The 16,343-nt window shown below is 38.3% G+C and overlaps 1 long non-coding RNA gene and 3 other non-coding genes across 10 annotated transcripts in view; all 4 read left to right on the top strand.

Annotated features, from left to right (window-relative positions):
- Positions 1-16,343, top strand: part of LOC113910142 — a 56,532-nt gene that overhangs the window by 13,070 nt on the left and 27,119 nt on the right. For 5 of the 7 annotated variants that reach the window (XR_003515931.2, XR_003515932.2, XR_003515933.2 and 2 more), the window contains exons 6-8: positions 1,071-1,142; positions 4,217-4,307; positions 9,152-9,260. This is a non-coding gene — a long non-coding RNA (uncharacterized LOC113910142). Of the gene's footprint in view, positions 1-1,070; positions 1,143-4,216; positions 4,318-9,151; positions 9,261-16,343 lie in introns of all 7 variants that reach the window. The other 2 variants (XR_003515929.2, XR_003515930.2) reach the window with 2 other exon arrangements.
- Positions 7,607-7,678, top strand: LOC113910762. Its single transcript, XR_003516253.1, has one exon. It is a non-coding gene; the product is annotated as a small nucleolar RNA SNORD113/SNORD114 family (small nucleolar RNA).
- LOC113910757 lies at positions 9,928-9,999 on the top strand. Its single transcript, XR_003516248.1, has one exon. It is a non-coding gene; the product is annotated as a small nucleolar RNA SNORD113/SNORD114 family (small nucleolar RNA).
- On the top strand, positions 12,533-12,604 carry LOC113910773. Its single transcript, XR_003516261.1, has one exon. It is a non-coding gene; the product is annotated as a small nucleolar RNA SNORD113/SNORD114 family (small nucleolar RNA).

Below are 16,343 nucleotides of genomic sequence, written 5' to 3'. Positions count from 1 at the left end.
GGTCGGGGGGAGGAGAAAACAATCACTTTATAAATATTTCTTTGTTTGCTCTTTTGAGTGTGGCCAGTTGGAACGAAGAATTTTTCCAAGGAGTCTTAGCTCATGTAGGGCATGAGGACTGGGTGACCTCCTCCCATTTCTGGGCAGGGTATTTGCAACTAAAACCTTGGCAGAGTGTAGCTGACGGGGGGGAGAGGGGAGTACTGGGTAGGGGAAGTACATTTGGATGCCCTCCTACCCCAGACAGGATATGGGGCTAGCATCTTTGCTGACTTGCTCGGCCGTGTTTTGTGCATGCTCTGATTTCAGCATGAGCTGACACCGGCTCTGTGCAAGTCCTACAGCAACTATACCCACTGCATCTTCTTTAAGAAAGGCAGTGTATTTACTCACCCAGGGCTTTTAGTATATCCTGGAAACGCTCCGTGCTCCTGGGACTGCCTGTGTGGGAGGTCACACAAGCCCTCCCACTCACCCACACACTCCTTCCCACACTCACCTTGGAGGCTGACAGTGGGGTATCAGAGAGCAAGAACTGCCACAAAAATTAGGCAGTGGCGGTAAGTGGGTAAGACAGACTCTGGAGCTTAGCTTTCTCCTTGCTGTGTGACCACTTGTAAGTCACTTCACTTTTCTGAAGCTCAGTTTCCCTGTGTGTAAAATTGGGACTAAGAATGTCTGCTCCAGTATCACCTTCTCAGGGAGGCTTTCTTGTGGTTGTTGGCTATTGCTCCCCCTTCTGGTTTATTTTTCTTCATAGGTCTTATCATTGTGTCCTATACCGCATATTGTACGTACTTTCAATATTGTCTCTTCTGTCTCCACCCAAGGGATGTTAGCTCTCAGATTTTGTCTGTTCTGGTCATTGCTGTATCCCAGGACCTAGACCAGTGCCTGGCACAAAATGTGGGCTCAGAACTTTTGGAGGGGAAGAAAAACAGAGATACTGTTGAATTGTACCCACCCCAGAGGACTGTCAGTGCATATGCCAAGCAGGCAGCGTGGTGCCCGGGGCAGTGTATGCATTCAATCAATATTGGCTAATTATGATTATTATGTCTAATTCGCAGGGCTGCTGTGAGGATCAAACAAGATAATGTATGCTAAGGCATGCTGTGAACACTACGTGCTGGGTACAGGAGGTACAACATTAATGATCCTCTGATGCTTGGAAGGAACTTGCACTTAAACTTGATGCTTTTCACTTCCACACCACCTGGGAGGGAGGGCAGACTGGTGGATTATTGGCACCTGAGGCTCAGAGAGGGGACGGGCCTTGCCCAGGCCATGCAGTGTAATGAAGGCAAAGGCAGGAGCGCAGGTTCCCAGCCTGGTGGTCTTCCCATTACTCCCTTAGGAAAGTCCCCAAGTGGATATATGTATGTATATATTACATTATACACACATTATCATGACGTACGTATCTTTTAAAACTTAATCTATTTTTAATGTTTCATGTCTCAAGAGTTGTACCGTGGTCAGTGTGCTGGGCACCTACCAGGACAGTCTGGGAGGGTAGGGAGGAAACTGGCTATATTGTCAGTAAGGGTCAGAGTAGAGGCATTTGTAGTTTCTGGGAAACGATTTGATCATCAAGAATCTCCTGGCATAGACTCCCCCGAGGGCAGCCCCATTTCGTGAAATGAATTTTAGTTTCTAAAGCGCATCCCTTAGTTGGATTTCTATTTTCCAGGGCACTTGTTTAAGCTTTGATGCCGTGTCCAAAAAAGAACAGATCCCAACAATTTCCTGCCCGAGGCCCATCCTTCCCGAAACCCTCGGCTTGGCCTGAGTATCGAGATAATTCGTTTCTCTGATGAGACTGGGGGCCGTTTGGCCAGCGGGGTGGGCGGGTGGGCCGGGGAGGGGGGGTGTGCAGGGTGGGAGCTGCTTGAGGAACTGTCGGTAGTTCACTGCACCCTCACGCTGGACCCACGAGGGTGCTGCTGTCCTCAGTCTACAAATCGCACAAGTCGGGGCACAAGACAGAGAGGCCAGGTCACGTCTCTGCAGTTACACAGCTCATGAGTGCCTGCTGGGGTGGAACCTGGTCTGTCTGTCTGTCTAGCACCACAGCTCGGGCGCTGCTGCAGAGGGAAGAAAGATTTGGGTGAGGGCTCAGAGACAGGGTGGGGGTGGAGGACTTTACCTGCTTGCCTTTGGTGGGAAAATAATGGCTAATTCTGCTCAGGGACTAGTGCTGCGAGGATCTTGCAGATGGGGAAACAGGCACATAGAGGTTCGCTAACTTTCCTGATGCTGCCCAGCTCGTCAGGGTTTGAGGCTGGTTTTGGAGGCAGGCAGTGTGGTGTTGAGCCCATGTGCTCTAACCATTGGGAGCGGTGCCTTATGGCTGTGAGCACATAGTCAGTCAAAGTGAAGATGGCACACAGTTCAAGGATCTCGATTTGAGTCCTTGTACCATCCCCTGGCGGGTGTGCTCTTCAGTGAGTCATATGGATTCATGCTCCCCCTTGACAGAGCCCTGCAGAGGTCCTGCAAGCCAGTGGCCCTTGGAAAATATTTGTAAAGAATCCACACATGTGATTTATGTATATATGTAATATATAAATCACATATGTGATTTATATATATATATAAAAGGGGAAGGGGAGGGTATTCGGGAGATTTGGGAGTGACCATTGAAGGCAGAGGGCAGCAAGGGGCTAAGAGCCAGGGGAGTGGAGGTGGGGGCCATGCATGGTTGTTGTATAGGCTTTAAGAATCCGTAAACTAAGAGAGGGGCAACCCTGGGGCAATGGCCAGAAGTGACCTGAACCAAGGATCGTGATTAATTCTCCACAACCAAGGGCTATAAAGAGATCAGAGTGCTTTGTGGTTATTAATTTTATTATCAAAAAGAATAAAGAGTCAAGAAATAATGTAATAAAGGCCTTGAATCAGCCATTGTGAGAATGTGTTCTGGACAAAAGATTATGATTAATCCAGGTCTGCTAACCTGACATTAACAAACAAAAAAGGTCTAGGCTATTTTCTTCCTTTTAATGGGGTTTTGTGTTCCATAGAATGGGCACATGGGGGTTTCTCACAGGAGATGAAAGATCTTTGTGGGGAACGCAACTGTAGATGGGTGTAGATGGGGCTTAATGGGTTTTACTGAATAGTTAAAAATGAACGAATGCATAAATAAAACTAAAGAGGTCCAAGCGTGGACCAGTGATGAGGATGTGTTTTTAAACAAGGGTTATGAGTAATCTGTTGTATCCAACTGTAGTTATTAAAAAAACAAAACAAAACAAACAGAAACAAAGCCCAATGAATTCGAGGGTGTTGGGCTGGTGAGTAGGAAGCGTATCAACAGTTACATAGATGGTCATTGGTCTGGGGCTGGATGGTGGCTTTGAGTGTATTTGCTGTACAGTTAAATATGAATTAGATGAGTAACAAACTGAGGGTTGCTAGAGGGGAGGCGGTGCTGTGGGGACAGGGTAACTGGGTGATGGGCATTAAGGAGGGCACGTGATGATCATTGGGTGTAATACGCAACTGATAAATTATTGAACACTACATGTGAAACTAATGATGTACTGTATGTTGGCTAATTGAATTTAAATGAAAAATTAAAAAAATGAATTAGATGATTAAATAAAATAAACGAAAGAATGAAAGAGGGCTGATAATGAAGCACCAAAGATAATGTTTTATGAATTATGGATTAAGATTAATACACTTATGTACCATTGTGGACCATTTAAAACCATAAAACAAAACAAAGCTCTTACCTCTGTGGATAAGAAGCATTGGAATAGAAATCCTAATGTAAGTGCTGATTGATATTTTTGTTCTGTGTTAGTGCTGACCTTATGTGTTTATTATATTTAAAAAAAATAAGTAAAAACAGTAAAAGGGGCATGTAGGAAACAATGATGTGATTATACCTGGAGTCAAAGATCGTTATTACCTCAACTCTGCATATCTGAGTCCATTAGGAAGATCTGGGCTGGTTCCTTTGTGGGTAAGAAGCATAGAGACAGATGCTTAAAATGGCTGTTAATCTTGTTTTTGATTAGGTCATGCACGTTTATTATAATAAGATTATTAAGTGAAAAACTATGTACAATGAGAACTACACTTAGGCCAATGGTGAGAGTGTGTCATGAAACAAATTGTAATTCATCTTGAGCTGCTCATCCTACAGCCATTAAAGAATACCTGGTTGTTTCATCCTTTTTAATACGTGCCTTGTGTTCCACAGAATGGAGGCCCCAGGGTGGGTCTAACGACACTCTTGTTGATGAAGATCTTGGCTGTGACCTCTGTGGAAAATGAGCCATGGACCAACCAACGTGAGTGATGGTTAGTGTTACTCTTCTAAGGTTGGCTGGTTGGCTGATGGGTGTGTGTGTGTATGCATTATTAAACATGAACAGGCACAAAAAAAATCAAAGATGGTCAAACATAGACCAATGAGGAGACTGCGTCATGAACCAAGGTGATGAATCTCATCTGGCCTAACTGTCACCAGGTTAAAAAATAACATAACTAGGTTGCTTTCTGTGTAGGAGATGAGCAAATAAAAACAATTACATTCATATATATTAATTGTATACATGTACATGGCATGTATATAACATGTATATCTCTTTATATAAATATAATTGTTACTTTTTCTTACTCTTGGGTTGAGTGGTGAGTTCTTGTTTATTGATTTATTAAAAATAAATGAATGTGTATATAAAATAAAGGATTAAGCATGGACTAATGAAGACAAGATTTATGATTTATGATTACATAATCCTGCAAATTTGAAGGACATTAAAAAAATCTAAGCTATTTTATTTTATTTTATTTTATTTTTTTTAAGATTTTATTTATTTATTTGAGAGAGAGAGAATGAGAATGAGAGATAGAGAGCATGAGAGGGAAGAGGGTCAGAGAGAGAAGCAGACTCCCTGCTGAGCAGGGAGCCCGATGTGGGACTCGATCCCGGGACTCTAGGATCATGACCTGAGCCGAAGGCAGTCGCTTAACCAACTGAGCCACCCAAGCGCCCTATTTTATTTTATTTTTTTTTAGAGATTTTATTTATTTATTTGAGAGAGAGAGAGAATGAGAGATAGAGAGCACGAGAGGGAAGAGGGTCAGAGAGAGAAGCAGACTCCCTGCTGAGCAAGGAGCCTGACGTGGGACTCGATCCCGGGACTCCAGGATCATGACCTGAGCCGAAGGCAGTCGCTTAACCAACTGAGCCACCCAGGCGCCCTAAGCTGTTTTATTTCAAAAGCATTTTACTATTAATTTATACACTATGGTTTATATAGGCACTTCTGCAATGATAAATTTAGGTATTAACTTGGCAGAAGTGATGCTCAGAGAGACACAGATAATGGTAGTTTTCTGTTTGTTGGGTAAGATTCATAGGTATTCTTTTATGATTTTTTGAAAGGAATAGATAAGGGCCAAGTGTAGACCAATGAGAGTAATGATTCATAAACTAAGGCTCATTATTTTAATTCTACCTAAGTGAAAGCCATTGAAAATGATCCAGGGTGTTCAGTTTTTAAACAGTTGCCTTCTGTTGCACAAAATGGACACACCATAGTTCATTTTATCATGCAATATTTATGAGGATGTTGAATCTTATTTGGATGGATAAGGTACATAAAGAAAATGTAAGTAATAGTTGATGTTCTTAAATCTTTGCTGGGAAGTTGTTCAAGGGTGTTCATAACTCAGTAAATGCATGAATGAACAAATTAAGGAATAAAACAGGAGATGGCAAACATGGTCCTATGATGATAATATCTCATGATCCCAGGATTAAGCTTATTCTAATTCTGTACATCTAAGTTCCATTTAAAAAAATGTATTGGTTAAGGAGTAGTCAATACTCTTGTTTTTGCATGATGGTGTGTTGGATGTTGATTTTAGTACTAAAAACAAATAAATAATTACATAAATGCATAAAATACAGGAAAGGCCAAAACATGGACTGGTGATGAGAAGGGCCCAAGGATTACAGTTAATTCAGGTCTGCACTTTTGACCTCTATCAAAGTAATCTAGTCTGTTTCATTCCTTTTGCCGGCTACTTTGTGTTTCACTGTGTATATATACATAGTCTATTTAAACAATTCTCCATGGATAAAGATCTAAGATGCTAATGCTGAGCAAGGAGCACAAAGGGAGAAGAAAGATAATGTCAGTGTTCTACCTGTAAGAGTAAGAGATTGAATTTATGGTTGCTCATTAAAACTTCTTTAGAAATGACCAAATCAAACAAGAAAGAATCAGCATGGACCAGTGATCAAGAACTATAATTAACCCAATTTAGCTTCGTTAGAAAAAGTTCTAGATTATTCCGTAAAGATAAAAAGTATTTATTAGTGTTGCCCAATAGGGTTTTCTGCAGTGATGGATATGTTTTATATAATTTGTTCTGTCTAATATGGTAGCCACTCGCTACATGTGACTCTTGAGCACATGAAATGTAGCTAGTGTGTATGAGGAACTGAATTTTTAATTGATTTTTATTAAATTTTATTAAATTTAAATAGTCATATGTGACTAATGGCTCCTCTCTTAGTTGTGTTGGGTAGTTGGGTAATGGGAGTTTTTTGAATATTAAATATTAATAATTATATAAATCAATAATACACAAATTAATAACAGAGGATTAGTTATAGGCTAGAGATGACAGTGTCTTATGAAACAGAGATTATAATTAATTCAATTCTGTGCAACTGAGATTCACGGGCAAAAGAGTCTTAGCTTCATGGAGAAAAGACATAGGTTTATTAATTTATTTTATCAACTGTTTATATTACCTTGTCTGTGTGTTCCACAGTTTATGTGAACATTTCTCTAACATTGAAGATCTTTGTATCTTGGTGGGAGAATATAAAAAATGTACTGTCCAAGTCATAGGTGGAGGGCTGAATAGTGGTTTTGTCAATATTCATTACATTATTATATTATTTACTTTAAAAATGAAAAATAAATAATAGTCCATGCATGGTACAAGGATAATAATGTAACATGGACTGAAGTTTGTAATTCATACAAGTCGCCACAACTGCGGTCCATAAAACTTTATCCTAATGGAGGGGAGGAAGCATCCCTTTCATTAGGCCCTATTAAGCAAGGTTCTTTTTAAAAAAAGGTGAAAGAGGACTCTTCATTCATTTTACATTTGTTTAATATTTCATTTTATATTCCATCACTCTCGATTTACACATTCCACCATTAATAAAGATTTGGGTGTCTAGCATGTTGATAGAGAAACACCAGTAAAGATTGTTGGTGAAAGGTTGGTGAAGTAAAATGAGATGCTCCTGGATTTCCTTCGTTATGTATTTAAAATTTGACCAAATTAAAGAAAGACTAAAATAAGAGGGCCACGCATGGTTATGATGGGTGTGGGTTTGCAGGAAGAATGATGGATCCATATGCGCAACAGTGAGTACATTGTAGAAAGAGGTCTAGTGTATTAGTTTTGGGAGAAATTAAACAAAAGACAGAAGTTAGTGATATTCTTTTATCTTTCTCCTGCTTTGTTGTGATTCATGAATATGATCAAATAATTTTTAGTCAATGAATAAATGAATGAACAAATGTATACATGAATAAATAAACAGTCCCAAGCCTAGACCAATGATGAGTACCCTGGGGTGTCTGAACCGAGGATTTTGATTAAACCCTATAACTCTGAGGTCCATCATAAAAACAAACCTCATTTCTTGTCTTGGCGGGACATGAATTGTCGCAGAAGTTAGGAATACAGGCGTCTTGTTTGTGGCTTTGGTACATCTTGGTATGGGTCCTTTTATTAGTGAATCCGTGTGTGAGTCCATAAAGGAACATATCCACAAATAATGACAATGAGGGCTAGGTATTTGTCAATTATGAGAGTATCTAATGAGAAATAAATTATTATTAAAACGTTTCTGAGGAGCTGAGTTCCAGTAAGTGAAGAGTTCAAGGCTTTTACCTTATTTTACCAGAAACATGTAGGCAGATGTCTGTAAGCATCAGTGTTGCTTCTGGGTTGGTGGTTGTTAATTTTATTAAGAATTTTATTAAGAATTTTATTAAGAAAGGGGGAAGAAAGGGAAACATAATAAATATTGATTACAGAATACTTAATTAAGGAAGCATGGGCCAGTGTTAATGTGTTACGTGAGAGAAGTTATGATTAGATTAGTTATTCTCAATCAGTATCATTTTTGGGTGAAAAACACATCTGTTTTTCTGTGGGTATTTGAGTTTATGGGAAAATATTAGTATTATTTAGGTATGTCTAGGTATATAGTTTCACAAATTTTGATGATATAAGTGAATGAAGGAAGAGATTATTTTATTTTTATTTATTTATTTATTTGACAGAAACACAGCGAGAGCAGGAACACAAGCAGGGGGAGTGGGAGAGGGAGAAGCAGGCTTCCCGTGGAGCAGGGAGCCCGATGCGGGGCTCGATCCCAGGACCCTGGGACCATGACCTGAGCCGAAGGCGGACGCTTAGAGACAGAGCCACTCAGGCGCCCCAGGAAGAGATTATTTAAAAGAGGGCAAACATGTATCCATGAGGATAATATGTCCTTAGAGGAAGTTCATTATTAATCTTGCTCTACCCTTCAGATGTCCATATAAGTAAAAGGGGTTGGTTTGGGGCTCTGCCTGCTTTGGGTAAAGGATGTAGAGGCAATTACTTATAATAGTATTTTGCCTTTGTTTTTAAAGAGAAAATACGAACAAGTCATTCTGTGAGCAAATAAGCCAAAACCAAACAAACAAACGAATAAGTTTATAAAGTACGGTCAAGCATGGATCATTGATGAGAATATGTCAAGAAATGAAGATGTAAATTTGCCAAATTCTAATCAAGGAAGATGCATAAAAAAGACAGTCTAGGCTCGGACCTGTGTGGTTAGGGTTTAATACACAGGATTTGGAGCAGGAATAGTTTTTAATTCTTCTACTGAGATGTAGATTTAGCAGTTGTCATCATATTATATACATTAAAAATTACAGAAGTCAGTAAATAAAAAGGTGGCCGTTTGTGGGCTAATAATGGAAATGTGATAAAAAAGGGATTTATGATAAATCTAGTACAGTAAGACTAAGGTGTCTTTAAAAAGTTTTAAATCTCTACTGCTTCTTCACTTTTCTAAAATCTGCTTTTTACTCCACAGATTCAATCATTTCTTCATTCTCCCATGAGGAGGATCTTTGCTGTCCCTTCTGTAGATAAGGAGCAAAGTGACTCATGTAAATGACAGAGTTTGTGTTCTTGGTTTGGAGGTAATTCGTGTGGGTTTTTTGTGGGTTTTTTTGAAGGAAGAATGGCCACTGTAAACATAAGTGACATTAGACACACCACAGCTGGGAATGTGTAATGAATCACAGATTAAGACGAGTCCATTTTAGTTTAATTGAGATCCATTAGAAACAAAGTTTGAGGGGTTTGCTTCCATTTTCAGAGTTCCTTAATATTGCATTTTATTTCTGCACCACATTCTAAGAACATTCTCTATTGATAACTATCTAGGTCGTTAAATCTTTGAGGAAGGAGCACCTGGGAAGATAGAAAGTGTTGCTAGTGTCCTAGTTAGGGAGAGAATCAAATGGTAGATTCAGTGTACTATTTTTAAAATATGAAGAAATTAAGTGAAAGATGATTAAGCAGAGCGCAAACACATGGGATGGGTATGAAGCAAGTTTATTGATTAACACATACGTGCAACACTGAGGTCCAATTAAAAAGAGATCTCATTTACTAGCTTCGTGGGAAATAAGCCTGTAAACAGCTCTCCGCGATATTCAAAGATCTTGTTCCTGGGTTTTTGTGATTCATAGGAAGTGCTTTTTTTAAATCAGCTAGACCATGAATGAAGTAATCAATAAATAATACGTAGACAATCAATACACAATGTATAAATAAATAAATGAAGTAAAAGAATGTTGAGCTTGGATCAATGATGAGTAGTTCTGGGGTATATGAATCAAGAATTTTGATTAAACCCTAAACTCTGAGGTCCATATAATACTGTAGGTTAACCACACAGAAATTGAAATTAAAAAGAAAGAAAATAAAGAAACCTAGTCATTTTCTCTAAGGGAATAGAGTTCAAGCCCCTTGGGGATCTGGTTCTTAGGTCTTAGTGATTTTTGCGTATGCATTGTATTGATGTAAGTGAATCAGTGAATGCATGAATAAATGAATGTGTAAGTGAATGAAGACAAAGAAGGTCACATGTGAATCATTTATGAGAGTGTGTCCTGAAACAAGCATTATTAGTAATATATTTGTTTAATACCACGTTTCAATATAATACATAGGTAAAAGCTGTTGCCCCCTTTAGAGCACATAGGAAGTCCAGACACGTAGGAGCACACACAGACGTATCTATATGCACGTGTCTGCAGGCTGGATTGGTGGGAGTTTGCTGGTTGTTGGTTTTGTTTAGAAGAAGGAAAAAATGTTTACATAAACTGATGATTATGTAACTCTGTCACTGAAAAGAAACAAGAATGGGCCAGTGTTGAGGATGCGCTATGTGACATCAGTCATGATTAATTTAATTGTGTTCACTGAATTTTTATTTAAAAACACAAAATGAAAAGGGACATAGTTATTTCTGTGGGTAATGAGTGTGTGGGCGTGGGCAGCTGTTAGTATGTTTAGGTGTTCAAGTATAGGGTCTGTAGAATCTCAAGTAGTTATATATTGTGGTAAGTTATTGAATGAATATGATCATTTTATTTTATTTTTCTAGAGGGAAAGGCAGAAGGAGAGGGAGAGAGAAAATCTTAAGCAGGCTCCACGCCCAGGGCAGAGCCCCATGCAGGGTTCAGTCTCACGACCCTGAGATTATGACCTGAGCAGAAATTGAGTCACACATTTAACCGACGAAGCCACCCAGGCACCTCAATATGATCATTTTCAAATGATTACTTAAAAGAAGGCAACCGTGGACAATATGTGATGTCCACATATAAAGAAAATGGGATCTAGTTCCTTCCTACTTGGGTTAAGGACATAGAGACAGGTTTATGTAATGATGGTATTTCAGTTCTGGGTTTCCGTTGGAAAGTTTACTATTATATATAAGCATATATATAATTTAATCATATTTTATATTTATGTTATATATAATGCATTACTTATAATGTTATGTTCTGAAATGTGTCTTTATCATATATTATGTCTATTTTTAAAAAATAAGTAGATGATCAAATTATTCCATGGGCAATTAGATAGGTAAGTGATAAAGCTAGGACTGTTGAGAATGTGCCATGAGGCCAGGTTCTAAATCTACACAATTCTGCATAAATAAAATTCATGACAATAATTATTAGGCTGTTAATGAAGAGTAGGGAGTATAATAGTTACAAGCCTTATTCCTGAGTCAAGTCTTAGATTCCATGATGTTTACATTGCCAAAAATTAAAAATAAAATGAACTGATAAATAAAAAGGAGTGCAGTTTTTGCACCAATAATGGGAATGTGATATGATCCGGCTTTATTATTAACCTGGCAATGTAAAACTCACGTCCACTTAGACACATCTAATAGAGACTATTTAGAATTGGGTTTTTCATTTACAGCATGAACACACCACAGCCAACTTAATAATTCTCTAATGGTGAAGGTCTCCATTGTCGCCTCTGTGGGTAAAAAGCACAGGGACCAATATAAATAACTATCAAAGTCCCTGTTCTCTGGGGAGATTGTTCAGAATTTCCAAGGAATCATTTTTAAAAACTGGCTTTATATATATGTATATATGTACATATATATAAAATCAAAGAACACCAAGCATTGACCAAGGATATGAATATGTTAGGAATCGAGGTTCATAGATTAGTCATTTTCAAGGTCACATAATAGTATGTCATTTTAGTTTGGCACCAAAGTATATTTAGAAGAACATTCCTTCCTTGATAAAGATCAAGGTTATTTACTTGTTGAAGGAGGAGAACAGAGAAAATGGGAGATGGGAGAAAATGACATTATTCTAGTTGTGAGGGAAGAGGGTGGTTCATAGTCGTTCATTTTACCACTTTTACAATGTGGACACGTAAAGCTGAGAGACAAGCGAAAACCTGTTATCAATACGAGGTTGATAGGAAGCACAGCTGTCGACCTATCCCCATGAGCAACCAGAGGTGCACTGAAAAGAGACATCAAATGTATTAGCTTTATGGGACAGGTGCAGATAGACTAACCTTAGTAAGAATCATTCCTCTCATTCTTGGCATTTGTGATTCCTGGCTATTGACTGTAGTATAATGCATGCATGTAAAAATGAGGCAGAAAGGAACATATGAATGAAGAAGACCAAAAAATGCCCAGTTTACGGGCGCCTGGGTGGCTTAGTCAGTTAAGTGTCTGCCTTTGGCTAAGGTCATGATCTCAGAGTCCTGGGATCAAGCTGCCCCCACCCCCCACTGGTTAGTCTCAGTGGGGAGCCTGCTTCTGCCCCTCCCCCTGCTCCTGCTCTCTCTCTCTCTCTCTCTCTCTCTCTCTCTCCCTCATTAATAAATAAAACCTTTAAAAAATTGCCAAGTTTGGATCAGTGATGAGTACCCTGGGGTGTCTGAATTAAAGATTTTGATGAAGCTCGGTAGCTCTGAGGTCATTCCAAGAAGAGGTCTAGTTATTCCCTCTGTGATGAAGGTACTTATGAAGCAAGAAAGGAATATTCAGGATTCTGTACTTAGGCTTTGTGTTCCTTGGGTGTGGGATGTTTTTAATCACAAATGAAATAACACCTGATTAAGGAAAGAAATGAAGGGATGAATGATGACAAGGAAAGGCACACATCATTCAATTATGAGAGTATGTTTTGAAACCTTTCTGAAGCAGTGAGGTCTAGGAAAATAAGTAGGTCAAGGTTTTACTCTATTCAGCAGGGAACAAATGGAAAGGTATGCCCAAGATTGGATGTTGTGATTATGAATTGATGGTGGGTTGCTGATGGTTCATTTTATTAAGAAAAGGGAAAGATGTTTGCATAAGTAAATAATAAGGCTCTAATTGAAAAAAAAGGTTATGGACCAGTGATGAGAATAGGTCCTATAACAAGATGGTTTACTGTGAGCATATGATCACATGTTAATATTATTCAAAGTTTTGTCCGGTGAGTTATAATTATAATAATGACATATTATATGTTATTGTAAGCATATGAATAGATTCATATTTTATTTAAAAGGTGAAAATCATACACCAGTGAGGACCCTTATTATGGAATAAGGATAATGATTATCCTGTTTTACACTACTGTTTGCATATTTAAAAAAAGCTAGGCTTTTCCTGCTTTGTATAATATACACAGACAAATGCACATAGTAGTTATTTCCTTTCTGAGGGGCTGCCTATTTTACCATTTCGCTTTTTCTTTTCTTTTTTCTTGTTTTTTGTTTTTAAATCGAAGTACAATTAACACACAATATTGCGTTAGTTTCAGGTGTACATCATAGTGATTTGACAACTCTGTGTTATGCGGTGATCACCATGATTGAAGCTACCATCTTTGCCTTTTCTTTCTTTAAAAAAAAAATTCACTTATTTGAGAGAGAGTGAGTGGGGGGAGGGGACGAGGGAGAGGGAGAGAGAGAAATCCTAATACAAACTCTCTGAGTGTGGAGCCTGAAGTGGGGTTCGATCCCAGAACCCTGAGGTCATGACTTGAGCTGAAATTAAGAGTCGGATGTTTGACTAACTGAGCCACCCAGGTGCCCCTGCCTTTTCTTTATATAATGAACAACAGGTAAAATTATTCCATTAGTAATTGATTGAATGAATATACTAAGGAGAGTCAACCATGGACCATTATTAAAAATATGCCATGAAACAAGGATTTAAATTTATCCAATCAGTACAAGAAAGATCCACTGAAAGGACAATGTAGAGGTTACCCATGTAAAATACATGGGCATATTTATAATAGTCATAGTTGTTATTTGTGGGTTGAATGGTAGCTTCGGTGGTGTTCATTATATTATTTAAAATTAAAATTAAATGATTAAGTAAAGAAGCAGTAGTGATATTCCTTTTTTTTATAAAGATTTTATTTATTTATTTAATTGACAGAGAGAGAGAGAGAGAGAGAGAGACAGCGTGAGAGGGAACACAAGCAGGGGGAGTGGGAGAGGGAGAAGCAGGCTTCTGGCTGAGCAGGGAGCCCGATATGGGGCTCGATCCCAGGACCCCGGGATCATGACCTGAGCCGAAGGCAGTCGCTTAACCAACTGAGCCACCCAGGCGCCCTGCAGTAGTGATATTCTTGAGCCAATGAAAAGAAGCAAGTTTTATGTTTAATCTAGAACCCTACAAACATCCTAAATTTATTGTTTTTTCATCATTTTTTTCATTATTTTTTAAAAAGCCTGATTTTTATCTCAGAATTAAGACACCATAGTTGATTTAACCATATCTAATGATGAAGATTTTGACTCTGTGGTTAAGGAGCATAAATACTGAGGTGAGTAGTAGTCAAAATTTATGTGCTTGGTTAGGGGAACTGCTCAAGGGTGTTCACTGAAGTATTTCAAGTAATAAAGAGGTACATAGAAGTATAACATTAAAGAATGCTGTATATTACCTATGACCAGAATAGATTATAAACCCTAGATAATGATGATTAATTCAATTCTGCACAATTAATCACTCCTTAAGAAAAGATGGAAGATGTTTCATACATGTTCATGCATGATGTTTACATGACAGTGGATTTTAATATCCCTTCAAATGATTCAGGGAGCACATGTGTGCTACTCTGAAGGTCATTGCAAGAAGAGCTCTAATGTGTTAGCTTTATGGGAAATGAACATATGAATCGATCCTAGTAATATTCAAGATATGTTTTTGAGCTTTTGTGACTTATATGCACTGACTATATTATTATTGGAACAGTGAATGAAACAATAAACAAAAAAGGATAAAGGACTGAAGAAAAAGAATGCGGAGCTGGGGACAATGATGAATCCTGGAGTGGGGATTGAGTCTGAATCTAAAATTGTGTAGGATGTGGGGAAAGGGGAACCCTCTTGGACTGTTGGTGGGAATGCAAACTAGTGTAGCCGCTCTGGAAAACAGTACGGAGGCTCCTCAAAAGGTTAAAAATAGAACTGAGCTATAATCGAGCAATTGCACTAGTAGGTATTTACCCAAAGAATAAAAAAAGTACTAATTTAAAGGGCTACAGGCACTCCTATTTTTGTAGCAGCATTATGTACAGTAGCCAAGATATGGAAGCAGCACAAGTGCCCACTGATGGATGAATGCATAAAGAAGAGGTGATATATGTGTATATGTATAGGAATATTACTTGGTTGGAGCTGGAGAGTATTATGCTAAGCAAAATAATTCAGACAGAGAAGAAGAAATATCATATGATTTCCCTCCTATTTGGAATTTAAGAAACAAAAAATGAGCATAGGGCAAAAAGAGAGGCAAAGTGAGAAACAGACTCTTAACTACAGAGGACAAACTGATGGTCACCGGAGGGGAGGTGGGGGTGGCATGGGGGAACAGGTGATGGGGATGATGCAGGGCACTTGTGATGAGCACCAGGTGTTGTACGGGAGTGTTAGAATCACTAAATTGTACACCTGAAACTAATATTACACTGTAGGTTAACTATACTGGAATTTAAATAAAAACTTAAAAAGATAAAAATAAAAAATAAACATGGAACAAACAAACAAAATTAATCCTTGTCTGGAAATCTGTGGACTACTGTGAAAAAGAGAAAAGGTAGACTCTTTGGGAAATGAACTCATGAATGGATAAGGAAATGTGTAAATGAACAAAGATATGGACAGCCACAATGTGGACCAACAATGAAGTTATGCAATAAAACAAAGACTGTTATTCGTGTATATTTAAAACACTGGGTTCCATGGATAAATCAAAGCTCTGAACTCTTCCGTAAGGACAGGTATGGACAGATAATACCCAAGAGTTCATGTTGCTGCTTTCATTCTTTGTTTGGTGGTTTTAGTTAAGAAGGACAAAAAAAAAAAAAAGGGGCTTACATAAATAACCAATTGTTTAAATATTGTCTTATTGAGAGAGGGCCAAACGTGAATCCATATCGAGGGTGTGTCATATGACTGGAGTTAACAGTTAATATAACTGTATTCACTAGTGTAATTTTTTTAAAAAAATCAAAAGAGGATTTAGTAGTCAGTTATGTCTCTGGGCCATGAGCATGTAGACTGGATATTTAATATTCCCGTTCTGTGCCTTGGTTTTCATTGGTACTGACAGACTGTCGTAAGGGAATGAAGGAGTGCATTTCTATATAGATTAATTATTCAAAAGAAGGCTTAGCAAAGGCCAATGAGGAATATGTGTTATGAACCAGAGATAA

This window comes from Zalophus californianus, chromosome 6 (assembly GCF_009762305.2).
Source record: "Zalophus californianus isolate mZalCal1 chromosome 6, mZalCal1.pri.v2, whole genome shotgun sequence".
NCBI classification, from domain to species: Eukaryota; Metazoa; Chordata; class Mammalia; order Carnivora; family Otariidae; genus Zalophus; species Zalophus californianus.
The sequence above is the reverse complement of the archived record's forward strand: the minus strand, read 5'-3'. Positions and strand labels throughout refer to the sequence as shown.